Source organism: Dasypus novemcinctus, chromosome 10, assembly GCF_030445035.2.
Source record: "Dasypus novemcinctus isolate mDasNov1 chromosome 10, mDasNov1.1.hap2, whole genome shotgun sequence".
Classification (NCBI taxonomy): Eukaryota; Metazoa; Chordata; class Mammalia; order Cingulata; family Dasypodidae; genus Dasypus; species Dasypus novemcinctus.
In genome coordinates, this window is record NC_080682.1 from 66,496,316 (window position 1) to 66,512,066 (window position 15,751).

Here is a 15,751-nt window from a genome sequence, read left to right on the forward strand (position 1 = left end):
TACAACATCACTAGCTTTCTCTTAAAACACTTTCTTTTGGACTTAAGGCACCAAGTCTTGAGAAAACCCAGACCGTATAAATTCATCATGTATAGGAGTTCTAGCCCTAGCCCTAGTCAGGTTCTAATTATCAGTCAGCATCAATACCCAGGCAGGTAAAGCTTCACAACAAAGCCAGCCTCAACCACCATCCTTCACACAACTGTCTAAAAGACCTTGAACAAGAACTGCTTAGTTGAGACCAGTCAGCCTCCAGGACCCTAAGGGATAAAATCATGTTTATAGATCAAGTCACTAATATTTGGAGTGATTTTATTACCTTCAATTAAACTCTTTAAATATGTTTTAAAAAGATAACTAAAAAATATATTAGTACTTAAAAGTTTGGTGCTATCATAATAATGACATAAAACATGTGGCATTCATTGGTTTTGGGACTAGGTGGCAGGTGGATATCAGAAGAGCCTCAAAAAGAATAAGAAAGCATAACAGCCTTTTTCAAGAAAAGTGATATTGAGAGCATAAATCATCTTGAGGAATTTGACAGTAAGGACTTAAAGGAAAGGGAGGAAAATGTTAGAAAGTTGGAAGAAATTGGACTCTTTTTATTTAATCACAGAACTTCAGAAATTCTGTCCCATGGAGTAATGTGGGAAAAAGGAATATTCTTAATTGATTTGATAATCTAGTTAAAGAGATCTCCAGTCAGAATGACTTAAAGTGCCATCTGGCTCTCTCTTGCTATGTATGATAAAATGTGTGAGAAAAAAGATGAACCAAAGAATGAGTTCTTAAATAAAATAAAGTCAGTGTTTTCATGCTTCAAAATTTAAATTATTTCTCATTTTCAACATCTCTTGAGAGCTGAAGGGTTTCAGATCAAAGATTAAACCCAATATAAGACTATTATAACTTTTTTAGACATCTGAAAAATTTCAGACAATTATTCCTAGGACCATTTAGACAAAAAAGGATCCTCTAAACAGGCACCTAAAACATCTTCACCAACAAAATAACTGCAGCAATAAACAATGAATTATTTGTTTTAGTATTTTACTCCCAGTACAATCTACCAAGGATTAGTTTTGATAGTCACCAAGCCTTTCTCCATAAGGAAAAGAATCAGAGGAAGCCCTGTGTATCAAATGAAAGTAGAGTAGAACATTATTAAAACAATAAAAATAGTTTCTGCAGCCTTGGCCAAAATTCCTTGTTGCTGCCTAGAAACTCAGCCATGAAGAGAAGAGGCACAGAGATGTGGCAAATGATCCCAGCAACATACACAGATCATATCATAAGATGGCAGCAAAAGAGCAGGAGCATAGGCAACTGGGAGCTTAGATACAGGCTGCTTATATTCCAATTTCTCTCTCACAGTGGATCAAAACTCAGTGTGTGGATATTTGGTTTCCAAAAGTTTAGTATAAACATTTTAGTAGAACTGGAAGTAGTAATATATTGTATCTTAAAAATAAATCACATAAAAAAGATGTCCTTGTTGTCGGCAATAAGAACATAGGGATGCAAATTGGAGTAAGTCATGGTTACCCACCCAAAGGAGCTTATAGTTTAGTGGGTGGGAAAGAGATACATCAGTAATTACTTTTATTTTTTTTAAATGTTTTTCTCTTTATTTTTTTAATGTTACATAAAAAAAATATGAGGTCCCCATATGCCCCCCACCCCCCTCACCACACTCCTCCGCCCATAACAACAACCTCCTCCATCATCATGAGACATTCCTTGCATTTGGTGAATACATCTCTGAGCACTGCTGCACCTCATGGTTAATGGTCCACACCATAGCCCACACTCTCCCACAGTCCACCCAGTGGGCCATGGGAGGACATATAGTGTATGGTAACAGGAATTACTTTTAAAGCAGAAGTAAGCACAAGGTTTTCTGAGGTACAGAGAGAGAACATGCAAATAAGTCCAGGTGTAGTGGTCATTTTTCTAGAGGAAGAGATGTTTGAACTAAGAATCAAAGTAGAAAAAGGAAGCGGCCAGGAAACAAAAAGTGTAGAAGTGTTTTCCTGGCAAACAAATGGCATGCCTAAAAGTCATGAAGGGAACAAATAGATAATTCATTTAGATAATACTGAAGTTATTGATTATGAAACAGAAACATTGTAAGCAATAAACAAGGAATTAATATTTCTTAAGCACAAAGGAGATAGATATAAACATATATTAATTTTTTAAACTTCCCCATTCCTAGCTGCGTAAATTCCTGTTTTCCACGCTTTACAGAAGAGGAATTCGATGATGAGAAAAGTTAATTTATGTGCGAAAGACCATATAACTATGATTCAGGAAAACAGAGTATTTGAAGTGCCTTAATGACTTCAAAAGCTGTACTCTTCATTGGCCATTGGTGTCTTAATAGTTAAACATTGCTAAACCATCTTTTAAACAAGATGTTTCTGAATGTCAAGCTCTTTCATATATCTACTCAATATTTCTGTGGCCAATTATGTATGCCCACTATACAACCTTAGTTTTTATTTCTGAACATGTTGGTCAAGGTTTGAAAATAATATATATGGTTAATGTATGTCAAATGAAGCATAGTCCATATGTTCATCTATTTTGATTTGGGCTAATTCATGTCGGTGTTCTCTTCCATTATCATAAATAACCATAGCTGAACATTGATCCCAACAGTACATTTTTGGAATGTACTGTACAGTCATTTAAAAATTTATTTTAAGTAGTTCATACTTCACTCAGAGCACGTTCTTTATGTCATATAAAGTGATTTGATATAAAATAATTGGTACACAAGTTACAAATTCTCCTATATGCATAGATGACATCATTAATCTCTTCCAATACTCGTGGCTGTAAGGTTTACCATAGTTTCATAATCCTTTTCAACACAATGCTCCAGGCAGCACACATACACACACACACATGATCAGAGTCTATAATGATCTTTCATCCTAGACTTACAGTCTTGAAGATATCATTGAGCCCTAGAAAACCCTTATTTTATTAATCTGTTTTGGAGTTTCTGGTTGCAAAATAATTACTCAGTGACTGTTTAATGAAGAATAATCTTATTAACTCAACCAGCATAAGCATATGGAATAATTCTTCATTGTTTAGAAGTGACAGGGTGTATACAAAATTTTTCATGCCTCTGCTAGTCACAATGGGAATATAAGAATAGTTACAGTATGCCTTCTTTTCTTGAGGGGAAGAACTCATGCAGACACAGAGCAGCCATTCTAACCCTTTCCCCATCCCTACATTATTTGGTATTAACTGGATTCACCATGACATTATCTCAGAGTATATCATTGTATGTTGGGAATTCTTTGACCTCAGTCACTCAGATGCAATAGTACTTAATCAGTATTTGTGAAATTATTTAGTGCCTGACTTCTGCCAGATTTAATTCAGTAAAGTTAGGTACTATTTCTTCTTCATCATTGCATTCCCACTGTTTAGCAAAGTAATTGGCTTGCAGTAGGATCACAGGAAAAATAAAATCCCATAATACCCAAATAAATGAATGAATTTCTTAGTGCTTCCCCCCATAACACGTCTAGCCATTGTTCATAGTAGCAATGCAGATGGATTGCTTAGGATCAATTTGTGTCAACTTCCTTTATTTCTTTTAAAGCTACCTTATGCAAATTTTATATACCATCTATATCCACATCCCTCAATTTTCCCTTCCTCAATATCTGTGCCTTTCTCTACTATAATATTTTTAATTATTTTCAAAATATTTGGAAAGCACATTATATTAAACAACCAGAATCCAGAAAAAAATAATTCAGAAGCGTTTCTTCAGTTTTCTCACAAGAAGGGTTACAACATTGGAAGTTTTCTGTAATATCTGTAAATGAAAGCTGCAAGTTTAATGAATGAACTTCATAGCATAGCATCTCTTTCCATTTCCTAAAGGATTTTTGAACTATAGTCAGAGTCACCCAAGACTGCTAGAACAGCAAAGTGTTCTCATCTCTCTTTCTTAAATGGAAAAAGAAATCTGTTGAATGGAACTGTGGTGAATCCCAATGAATTCATCATTGTTTATTGAGAATAAAAGACTATATTGAGATTCTGCAGCATAAATATCATGGATACTGCACAATCATTCCAAAACACAATCACTCACAAATTTGAAAGTGTCAATAGCAGCACTATAAAGCAAGACTAGTTGGGTGGGAACGATATAAAGCTTTCTGCTTTACACACAGATTTCTTCATCTAGATGGGGAGGTGAGACTTCTATGTCTGTCAAATTACTAAGTGCTGAGACCAGCTAGCAGAGGGTTTGCATGAAGGGAAGGCAATGCAGAACTGAAGAAATGAAAGGACAGAAAGAAAGACACAAGAGAGAAATTAAAGATGGGACCAGGGGACTCAACAGCTTCTGGATCTGAGAGCCTTGACCCCAGTTTCCACATCGTATTTATTAGAAATTACAAAGCAGTAGCTATCTATGTTTACTTTCAAGGAAAGCTGCAGCACCTGCAATGCTAGGGAGCAGGCCATACAAAGTTCGTGCTGACCAGACAGCATTCCATCTAGTTCAAGGTTGGAGTTCCTAAGCCCACACTTCTTATCTGCGTTATGGAAACGTTTCTACTTCAAACCAGGTTCTCACATTCAAATTCAAGCTATTTTCCCACAACTAAGTTTGTCAGTTGATGGCGGCGGACTTGGCCCAGTGGTTAGGGCGTCCATCTACCACATGGGAGGTCCGCGGTTCAAACCCCGGGCCCCCTTGACCCATGTGGAGCTGGCCCATGCACAGTGCTGATGCGCGCAAGGAGTGCGGTGCCACACAGGGGTGTCCCTGCTTAGGGGAGCCCCACGCGCAAGGAGTGCGCCCTGTAAGGAGAGTTGCCCAGCGTGAAAGAAAGTGCAGCCCGCCCAGGAATGGCATCGCACACATGGAGAGCTGACACAGCAAGATGACGCAACAAAAAGAGACACAGATTCCCATGCCGCTCACAACAACAGAAGCGGACAAAGAAGATGCAGCAAATAAACACAGAGAGCAGACAACTGGGGTGAGGGAGGAAGGGGAGAGAAATAAATAAATAAATAAATAAATAAATAAATAAATAAATAAATAAATAAAAACAAAAAAATAAAGTTTGTCAATTGAGAATGTATTACCTCTGTGGTTCATATCTGTATTTCTTTGCCCTGATTTTATTATTAGATTGGACCCTGCAAACGTAACTCCTTTGCACATTGGGTGGAAAAGTTTTGTCAAAAGAGGGCACTGGAGGGGGTTGCAAAACCATAGTGAAAGAAAGAGGCTCCTTTTCTTAGTTCTGTTTGGTTGTTTGACGTGACTGTCAACAGATTTGTATTGCAGAAAGCTGCTTAGTGCTCACCTTAAATGTCTTCATAGGTCAGCTCTGCTTATCTTGAACTTTCTAGCAAGTTTCTTCATCATCCAGCAGGCCTTTCCTAGGGACCAGTTGCAGCCTACCCACACCTTTAGTAGTCTCTCAGACAACTGGCTAACCCACCCACACTATGCAGCAGAGTAGTGACCTGTTTTGTCTGTAAAATAACTTTTTTAACCTTTAAAATTTGACTTGAAAGCAAAAATACTTCATCAAATAAAACTTAGAGCAATAAAAATTTATAGGACCAATGAAGGAGGTACCATGCTTTGAAGCATTTACAATGTTTTATTTACAAAGGCACAGAATTTATTGGGCACCTACTAAGTGCACAATGCTTGTACAAATCTAGGGATTAAGTTAAAGAAGAAAGAAACATGGCCTCTGATTTCCGGAAAGGTAGAGAGAGACGTCCATTCATGCTACCAATCATTAATGAGTAACTATTTGTGCTATGTACTATTCAGTAGAAAGAGAGAATTCTTGTCTTTAATACTCTAACTTAATAATAAACAACAAGAAAGAGAGCTGTTAAATAAATGACAAACACGGTATGCATTTCCAGAAAGTATCACGTGGGCAGGGTGGCTATTTGTTTCGTGTTTTGCAACAGAGCCAATTCACTGAACCTAACCTCATTGATTTTTCTAGTAGTAGAAGACAAGTTCATGTTAAATAAAAGAAATTTGATAAAATTGATTAGATAGATGAAAGAATGAAAACATTTTCTTCCTGAATCCTACCTGGAATATTCCACAATCTATTGAGTACCTAGCTGCCTTAAATAATTCAAAAAGTATTGAACATTTCACAAAGTTCTTTCATGAACCAAATTCTGAATTTCCAATCTGAAATATATATGCTTACTTTTGCCTTTATTTATTCTTTTAAGAGTAAATGCTTGGTATTCATCAACCATACATCTGAGGCCTTAGGGAATTTCCATAATCACAAATGCAGAAATAGCTGCAGTCTTAAGAATTCTTTTTGCAGTACAATTCTACCAAAACTCACATCTGATGCCATATGCTTAGACTGCAAGTTAGCTATCTTCAAACTTTCACCTACATTTTATTTCTTAACTTTGTGAGCAATTTTCACATTGTCTTTAGAACTCACATCAAAACCACTTAAGTTTTTCTTTTATTTTTGTATATACCATATGACAGATTGTCCAAATGATAGGTCAACCATGAATTTGGCAATTTAATAATGATTTCATCTAAAATTTCTATTTTTTGATTATGAAGAAAGGATTTCCTATATCAATTTTCTTTACTTTTACCTTCTAATCTAGTTTGTGTGACTTGAATTTAATTTTGTCCTTCTTCCATGGCCATTATGTTTTTTACAAAGAATACATTTTTGTAACCATTTATGCAATGATGAATGGAGAAAGGCTGAGTAGAAAACACTATCAAATTGGGAATCTTTGTTTAGCCTTGATCACAAGCTGAGTGATTCATATTACTCAAGGCTGTACTTCAGTAAATCACTAATGTTTTAAAAATATAGATTTCCAGGAGTGCAAGTGTACTAACTGCCATGAAAATCAAGTTGATGAATTCCATGGGTACATAGAAATTTTTTTCAAATTAGATTATAAGTCCCTTAAGTTAAGATTTAGATATTTAGACCACAACTACAAAAATAGTGTAATTTTTTAGAAGTAGCAGTAGAGTAGAAGGCAGATAAAAAGTAGATAACTTTTCGAACTCAAAGACTGTGTAGATAAATCTCTCTGGGTCTCAGTTTTCTCATGGGTAGAATGGGTGTAATAGGTTGTATTTTTATTTCTGATTCTGCATATTTCCCAATGCTTAGTATGCTACTTATAAAATGGAAAAAGTAACCAAAATAGAATATATATTGGGTTTGTGGTAATGTATTGAGGTACACAAAATGATCAAAGATACTTCTTATTGTCATTGGCATTCATTTGTGAAAAGGTGAGTTAGGGTATGGGATGCAGCCTGTTGCTCAGGATCAGAATGATGTCTCTATCTCCTGGGAATCAAGTTTAAGACATTGGTTCCCTCAGTGTCTTTTTAATCCACTCATGTAACTAATTTGACTCAGGTAAGACAGACAGCAATTAGTATTTCTTGAAAATGTTAGTATCTATTCAAGCTTTTTTAGAAAACTTAATCTTCTGAATTGTAATTATGTCCATTGAATAATTCCTTTATTTTTTTTAACAAACATGTTTCATAAATGTTATATGCTAGGCACTGTTCTAGACATGTAAGTTTTCAAAATCTAGTGGGAAACACAGCTATTAATATAGACAGCTATTAATATAGACAGAATGCAAAAGATTTATTGCTAGAGTACTTTCATGAATTTCTGTGTTGTGGGGTAAATATGAGATGGGTATAAATTCTGGCCAGAAATAAAGAATATCATTATCAGAAAGGGTTTCAAACAGGAATGGGAGTTTGAACTGAGTTAAAAATGAGAAGAATTTTGCCAGAAAGTTAAAGCAGAGAGAAGGTGGACATTTCAGGTAAAGCAAACAACACAAACATCTTAATTTTTATAAAGGTTTGTTTACCTATCAACTCTGTACACCAAATTCCAGGTTCTTTAAAACAGGGAACATTTCTATTTTCCTAGCATAATGAGAGGTCCATGGTTCCTGCTCTTTAGCTTGTTATTCAATGAATGTATGAGGGAATTGATGATGTGACTGGACTGTGCGTTGTATGAAATAGAAACTAAAAGATTGGGCTAGGAGAATATTTGGTCCTATTTGTGATAGGATTTTAATGACAACATAATCAACTTAGTTATTTTTCTTTCAATGTCAAAAACGTCAAGGCTGTAATCAGAGCTGTGCTTTCCAGTGCTGTTGAAGGTTTCAAAGTTTAAAAGACATTTACTCAAACTTCAACACAAGATCAAATATTCATAATGAAGTGAATGAGATTTCTTTATGGAAATTTGTAGAATAACTTCTTAAATTATTTTGGTCAGGAGCAATTATTAGGTTCTTTAGTAAATACAGTAGACTCCAACAGGTAAAAGATAATAAGGACTATAGAGCTCCTCTCTACAACCTTGCTACCAATTTACAACAGAATCAAGTCTCAGATTAAATTCTGCCCACACAAGCAAATATTTATTAAAAAGTTGGCACAAATAAGTTGTATTGATTCTGTAAGCTTGATGAGTTCTTAGCAGCTTTCTTGAGGTTTCATCCCCCACATTCCATGAAAGTTTCAGTAGACAAATGCAACCATATTCTAACAGCAGGATTCAGTATACCAACTAATTAAGTCAGGCACCCAAGTAGATTCTGAATCAGAAACCAAAAAAATGGACTCTTTAGGAACCAAGCCTAGAACACTATTCATAAGAGAATAGGCTATGAGCTTCCAGATTTGTATACTGTATTGATGTAAGGTTGGGGATGAGTGTACACTATTAATAAACTTATATAGATATATAAACTCATATGGAGAAGGCCCTGGGAACCTCAGAGACAAGCAAACACCCATGCCCCACTTCCTTTTTAAATCTCTCTGGGGTTTCTTTTCGAAATCTTTTGAAATTTGAAATCCCCACCAAATGTGGTTGACCCAGGAAGCCAAATCAAACCTATAGTTAGTTATGCTTAACACAATATAAAATAAACCTGCCTGCCCTACCTGTCCTATACCCATTCTTATAAAATGGGCAAATCTGCCATAGGATTTGAGTCAATAGGAGTCAAGCTACCTTCCTTTTATGTCTATAAAAATTGCTTGCCATTCCTAGAAGCTCATAGTAATCAGCTTCCTTGCTGCAAGAAAACTGTTCGGTGTTCCAAATAAAATGCCGTTATCTGCAAATTTAACTCTGATTTGTCTTTTGACATGATTTATAGACAAACCAGATATTTTAAGGTATCATATATAACATTCATTGGGCTCATTAAGAAAGTGCAGATAAAGTCAGGCTATTTGCTTATAGTAACTTCTTCTAGAATGCAGAATAATTCTTAATAACTCCCACCCAATTCCTCAATACCCTATCTCAGGGTTCATTTTTGCCTAAGATAACTGACCATTTCCAGGATCTAAGACAGAAATTAGAACTAACATCATAGAAACACCCACATACATTTCTATGCTGAGATATATGAAATTCAAATAAGAAGCTTAAAGCAGTGATTAATATAGAGAAATTTCTTGTCCTCATAAAGCTTTATTTGTATCAGGTAACACAAAATAAGTGTTATATTGTGACACTTGCTATAATTGAGAGTAGTACCACCAGCTATATGTAGATAATTCTATTTCTAGATTATGAGAAATTACTCATATTTTTAAAAATTTGTCCCATTGTTAGAACATATTTCTAAGCTTTGTCTTAGGAAATATAGCTATTGGAGGATCAAAACTTTTGCTAGGGAAGGGAATGAGGAGGGAGACAGTTGCCAACATTTGAGACTGAGATGGAGCTTTCTGGATGAAGGGAATTTTTACAGGAATCATGGGATTCAAAAGAAGAAAGTTTCCAAAAACAATGTCCCTCAAGCCAAGTTTGACATATGTGATAATCTCAATGCTATCCCCTTGGGCATAATGGAATTAAAATAATTCACAGATGAGTACTAAAAAGAAAACAATAATACCCTGAAATACTGACCAAAAAAAATTGGTTATAGGAAGAAATTGTGATTACAGGGGATCCAGAATAAAGCAGAGAAATATAAACTGAGGAAGCCTGGAAGGATAAAAAGAATAGATGTTTTCATACTGATGATAATTTATTGTAATCTTTTCTTCTCCCATCATTGACTCTTGTTTCTATCCTGTCTTTTCTTCTCAGTGTTTATTTGTTTAATTTTAAGAAGTAAAATGGACTCTTCAAAAGATTGAATTCACCAGCTAAGAAAAAGTTAATGGCCATATTGTCGATCCAACACCTTTGGATTAGCTTGGGGCCTTGGTTAAAAATCAGTCAGTCATATATGTGTGGGACTTTTTATGGACATTCTAGTCTGTTCCATTGATCTATATCTGTCTTGAAAAATGCAGCTTTGTAGAAAGTCTTAATACTCAGGTGGGGTAAGTCCTCAAGCACAACTATCACAAAGGGAGCTATTTTGGTCTTGAAATATTTACTCTTTATAGTCTTATAATTTCATAGCAGATACTCATATTTTTTAGAAGACCATTGTATTAGTCAGGATTCTCCAGAGAAACAACTATATATATGAAGAGATTTATTATAAAGTATTGGCTCATGCAACAATGGGGACTGACAAATCCACTTTCTGTAGGGAAGGCTGCAAATAAGAAACTCAAATAAAGATGGTACTGAAGGTGAATCCCAATTCCCCTGGGGAAGCTGGGTGACTGAATTTGAGGCAAAAATTCTTCCTCTGAATTTTAAATTCACAATTCTGACTTTTAAGACTCCCAACAGATTGGATTAAGAATCTCCCCACATTGCTGAGGACAATCTCTTTTGATGCTTCCAGATGCAAACAGATGTAGATGCAATGAGCTGATTATAGATGCAAATCCATGTATGGAATACCTTCACTGTAACAATCATGTAAATACTTGCTTGATCAAAACCTAGCCAAAGTTGACAAATGAAACTCATCATTGCAGCCCTAGTCTATATATCCACAAATCCAAGGCATGTTTATCAGCTGAACTCGTTAATAGAAGAGGTATGTTTTGCCAAACAATTCTAGGGATAGGAACCATGTATATGGTTCTGCTAAAAACTGTAACAAATACCATAAGGTGGTCAGATTGCCATATTTAGAAGATTTGATTAAGTCTTTTCACCTTAGACATCCCTAGTGTAAGAAAGAGGAATTATAGCAGACCTGATGCTGACATTTTCTTTTCCATGTCTTTAACTAACACATCAATTTAAAATGTTATAATGATATATAAAATAATTAAAACATTAAAAAAATCTAAAAATGTCTAGGAATATCCCTGTTTCTTGGAGAAGTTTATAGGTCACACAAATAAAGATCAGTTGTTTTGGTATGGTTTGGGAAATCCTGTGGAAGATCCAAGAGTTGGATCTTTAAGGAAAACCAGTGTTTAGAGAAGTGGAAAAAACCCAGGAAGGACATATATGGGAATGAGAAATAAATGTGCAAATGTTTGTCCTATCTGGACCTTTCCAAGAAGATTTCAAATAACCAAAAATATTTAGAGAAAGCAGTTTTTAGAAAAATTATTTTCTTCAGGGCTTCAAATGATATTTCTAACACAATCCTGGAAAATTTCCATTTAGGATGGCTCAGATGTCAACAATCTGAGATCATTGCTGAGGACGTGATGAACATTTTGAAATGAGCAAGTGACCTGAGCTGGGACAGTGAGTGATATACATGGGATTTTCACTAGCTGTATATAGAGAGAAACTCTATTTCTGAAAATGTAGGTAGTAAGAACTACATAATCTTCAAAATGCCAGGCAACATTGTGAGGAAGGCAGTCCTGAGAAAAGTCTTCATATATAAAGATAAAACTAAACTCAAGGTGAAAATGAGAAAAAATACCCAAGTTTTTTTGCGTTTTAAATACTTTACTCAAACCATTACAGTGTGAAAGGTGTGAAAACTAATAACGAGGAGGTGCAAACCTTTCATTTTTATTTTGGAGGACTGTAGGAAAAAAAGAGAGTTTCAAAGTGTTATTTGCTTGCATATAGCATTTTCGTTATATACAACACCCTGATTTCAAAACTAATCTTTGTGCTGTGAAATTGATAAAATCTGTGTAAAATGTACTGTAATAATTTTCTAAACTGGCTTATAAAATCTAATTATTTATCATGGATTCAATACAGTAAGTTGTTGGTTACTGCATATGTAAGTTGTCGTTGCAATAAGAAAAGCATGATGTGTCTTCATCTAGGAGATCACAAGTGATTATATCTGACCAAAAGTCTGAGATTTTGTGATTTGAAAATTTCTTTATTTTTTAAGAGTCTACATGTTTTATATAGTTCTTAATAAATTCAAAATTAGAAATATCTAATTAAAATTAGTTCTTTCAATTTTGTCATCTTAATCAGGTTAATTAAATGCCAGGCAAATGTAAAATTTGACAGAATCTTCAAAGAGTTTTGTCACTATAAGGACCTACTTTTTGTCATGGCTATTACATTTTGTTACTAAATAATGTTACTAAATAATGTTACTAAATAATAACAATTCATAGAGTTTAGAAAAAAGTCCCTCTGGGAAGGAGGTGGAAGGGATGTCAACATCATCATTATCATTACCATCACCATCTAACATTTATTGCTTGCTTTCCATGTTCCAGGCATTTTGCTAAGTGGTCCACAGATTATTTCATCTGATATGCACAAGAACCTCTGTAGAAAGTAAGTATTGTTGCTGTAGTTTGAACCCAGGAAGTCAAATTCTGGAGACTGCAGGGGAGGGGAGTTCTTATCTATTATGCCAAAGTCTTCAGTGAAAGCAGAGATTTATTGTGCTGATCAGCTGAATATGTAGTAGTTCTTTTCAGGATTAATATTTTTCAGCTGTTTTGAGTATACACAGAATTCTCATATCCTCTTCACATTTAAACTTTATTATAATTCTATGAGCAACCTGTGAGGATTTGTATCTTGTAGATATAAAAGTGTGAGAGATCTAGTGATTTATCTAAGTGTCCCAAGCTAGTAAGTTAAATTGTAGGATTGGGACTCAAACCCATCTTCTAATTATAAAACCCACATATAACACTTGCTTTGAATTTTGCTATCAGGTGCTCAAATGGTTAACATTCAAATCTTGGCTTAGGGTGAAAGCACAGAAGGTGTCATATAGAGTGAATAAACTCTAATTTCTCCTGCTGACATATCAAGTCAGTGGATGGCATTTGAATGGGGAGAAGATATCATATGCATTTCAGGTTCAAGGTTTGGGCTGGTATCTTGCAGAAAGTTTAAATTTCAGGATATGGTTTATAATAGAGGCAGTTTTGCCCCAGGGATCCTGCTCTCTTTGGGAACTACCAATCACACTGCCAAGCACCATCAGCAGCATAAACTTTAAAGCCATGTCTGTGTGATATGGCCTATGGAACAAACTCAAAATATTTTCCCTACTGGCTTGTTTTTGATGCCCCCAATTCTACTACTGGCAGACTATTCCTTTGATTTAAAAACCGTCTTTTATTTTTAAATGCAGATGTATATCAGGAGATGAATAAAATAAGGATACTTATTTTATTCTATCTTCTGATGTGTGAGCATCAAGCAAGGCTGGTGGCCATAATGAATACAGTAAGCCCGGGGTGGTAGACAGTATAGATTAATAGAATGGACAGACAGAAAAGCAGGTAGTTAGACAACAAGTAGGACTATCCACCAAATTTTATTGAATTCTAATTCTTCAGTCAAACTGTTTTGGATGTCACACCTCAGTAGGAAATTCTATGATTATAAAATAAATATTCCTTTTCTGGTGAATGGTTCTGAACTCAAGAACTGACAATTACATGCACTGATATTTACCATATAAACCAAAGTTCCTAGTTTAAACTATTTAGAGACTCTATAAAAGTGTTTATCTCTCTCTATAGAAACAATCCTTATGCATTGTGCATAAAATTTTGTGTATGTAGATATATTGCATTCAGTCCAATTAAATTTGCTTTCTGAAACGTGAATTCCCATAGGCATGATCCAGTCCCAATGAAGAAACTTGCTACCAAAATTATAATACTTATCCATTTGACTGTATGATTTTTATAGATTCATACAAGGTAGAAATATCTCCTTTAAAGCTAAATATAACTAACAAAATATTTATGTAGAATGCCATTTTTCAGTGTATTCAATGTTAGGTCCTTATACAGAATCATAAATCGGTAAGGCTAAATTTAAAAGATGACCTGATTCAATCTTATACCAGTCTGGAATAAATTACTGCCACCAATAATCAATTAAAACATTTCTTACTTTAAATTTACAGTCATTAAATGCAATTATGTATTCATTCATTCACTCATTCATTTGTTTATTAATTCAATGCTTATATCTGTTATGGGTCAAATACTGTCCTAGGTTCTACATAAGTGAACAAAGCAGACTGGTTTCAGTACTTGTGAAGCTTATTTTCTAGCATAGGAGTTAATACATTAACAATAAATGTAACAAATGTTTAAATTAAATGATATGTTAGAAGGTGATAAATATGGGAAAAAGAAAAAGAGCAAAGAAAAGGCTATGGGGCTGCCAATGTACATTTATCTTAATGTCAACTTATTTTGACATTCAGAAATGCACAGAGATATCATTGAACTATTTTCATGACAGTCATTTGTTTTAATAAGTAGAAAAACTGCATTGTAGTTTTTTAAAGGACCCACCATTTATAATGACGGGGTCCCTCTCAACTGGTTTCTAAGGAGTGGTTGGCTTATATGATTTGAGAATTCCCTACAATTCCTAAATTATAATTCATATGGGGCCATACATTTTTGATCTCCCATATATGCTTCATGGCACTGGGAAAAGAATAAGGTTATTTTGTGTCCTCATGAATATACAAGCTCCTGAAAATTGTCCTGTGACTTGAGCTTAGGGTAGTATTCTTCTACTTTTATTGTTTTTTTCCAAGCCGTTTCCTGTATTTGGTCCTCAGTAATTGCATTTCTCTTTGTCTGTGGTGCTCTTTCCCCAGATCAGCTTATGACTGACTCTTATTTTATTTTCTTCTTGTTTCCCTATTTACAGTTTGCCAGTCTCCCAATATGAGCAACTTGAGAGCCAGTTTCCTGTCAATCCCATTCACAGTTATCACCACAATTCCAGCACAGGCACAAAGTAGAAACTCAGTAAATGTTTGCCAAATGAATAATGAGTATTTAAGTGCTCAAGTTACTCCTTTCTCTTTAGTATTTTCATTGTAATGAAATGATCAGTCCTAAAATAGAATTAAACAAATTGACTCTTGATATAGGCAAAAAAATGCAACTGTGAATAATGCCATTACGAATATTGGTGTCAAAATATCTGTTTGAACCCCAGCTTTCAATACTTTTGGTTATATACCTAGTAGTGTGATTACTGGATCATAGGGTAGTTCTATACTTAGCTTTCTGAAGAACTGCGAAAATGTATGTAAGAGCAGATGCAATTTTCCTTTGCCAACTGCATCCTTCAAACACTTACTTTCCATTAAAAAAAAAAACAGCCATTCTAACTGAAGTGATATAGTATCTCATTGTGGTTTTGATTTGCATTTCCCTGATAGCTAATGACATTGAGATTCTCTTCATGTGCTTTGTGGACTTCATATATCTTCTTTGGAGAAACTTCTGTTCAAGTCTGTTGCCTATTTTTTAATTGGGTTGTTTGTCTTTTTGTTAAATTGAAGAATTTCTTTAATA

The 15,751-nt window shown here is 34.7% G+C and overlaps 1 long non-coding RNA gene across 1 annotated transcript in view; it reads left to right on the forward strand.

Annotated features, from left to right (window-relative positions):
• The window catches only part of LOC131280294 (uncharacterized), a 57,306-nt gene extending 42,087 nt beyond the window's left edge, over positions 1 to 15,219 (forward strand). The window contains exons 2-3 of the long non-coding RNA XR_009187800.2: positions 12,671 to 12,731; positions 15,096 to 15,219. This is a non-coding gene — a long non-coding RNA (uncharacterized lncRNA). The remainder of the gene's footprint in view (positions 1 to 12,670; positions 12,732 to 15,095) is intronic.
• The last annotated feature ends 532 nt before the right edge of the window (positions 15,220 to 15,751 follow it).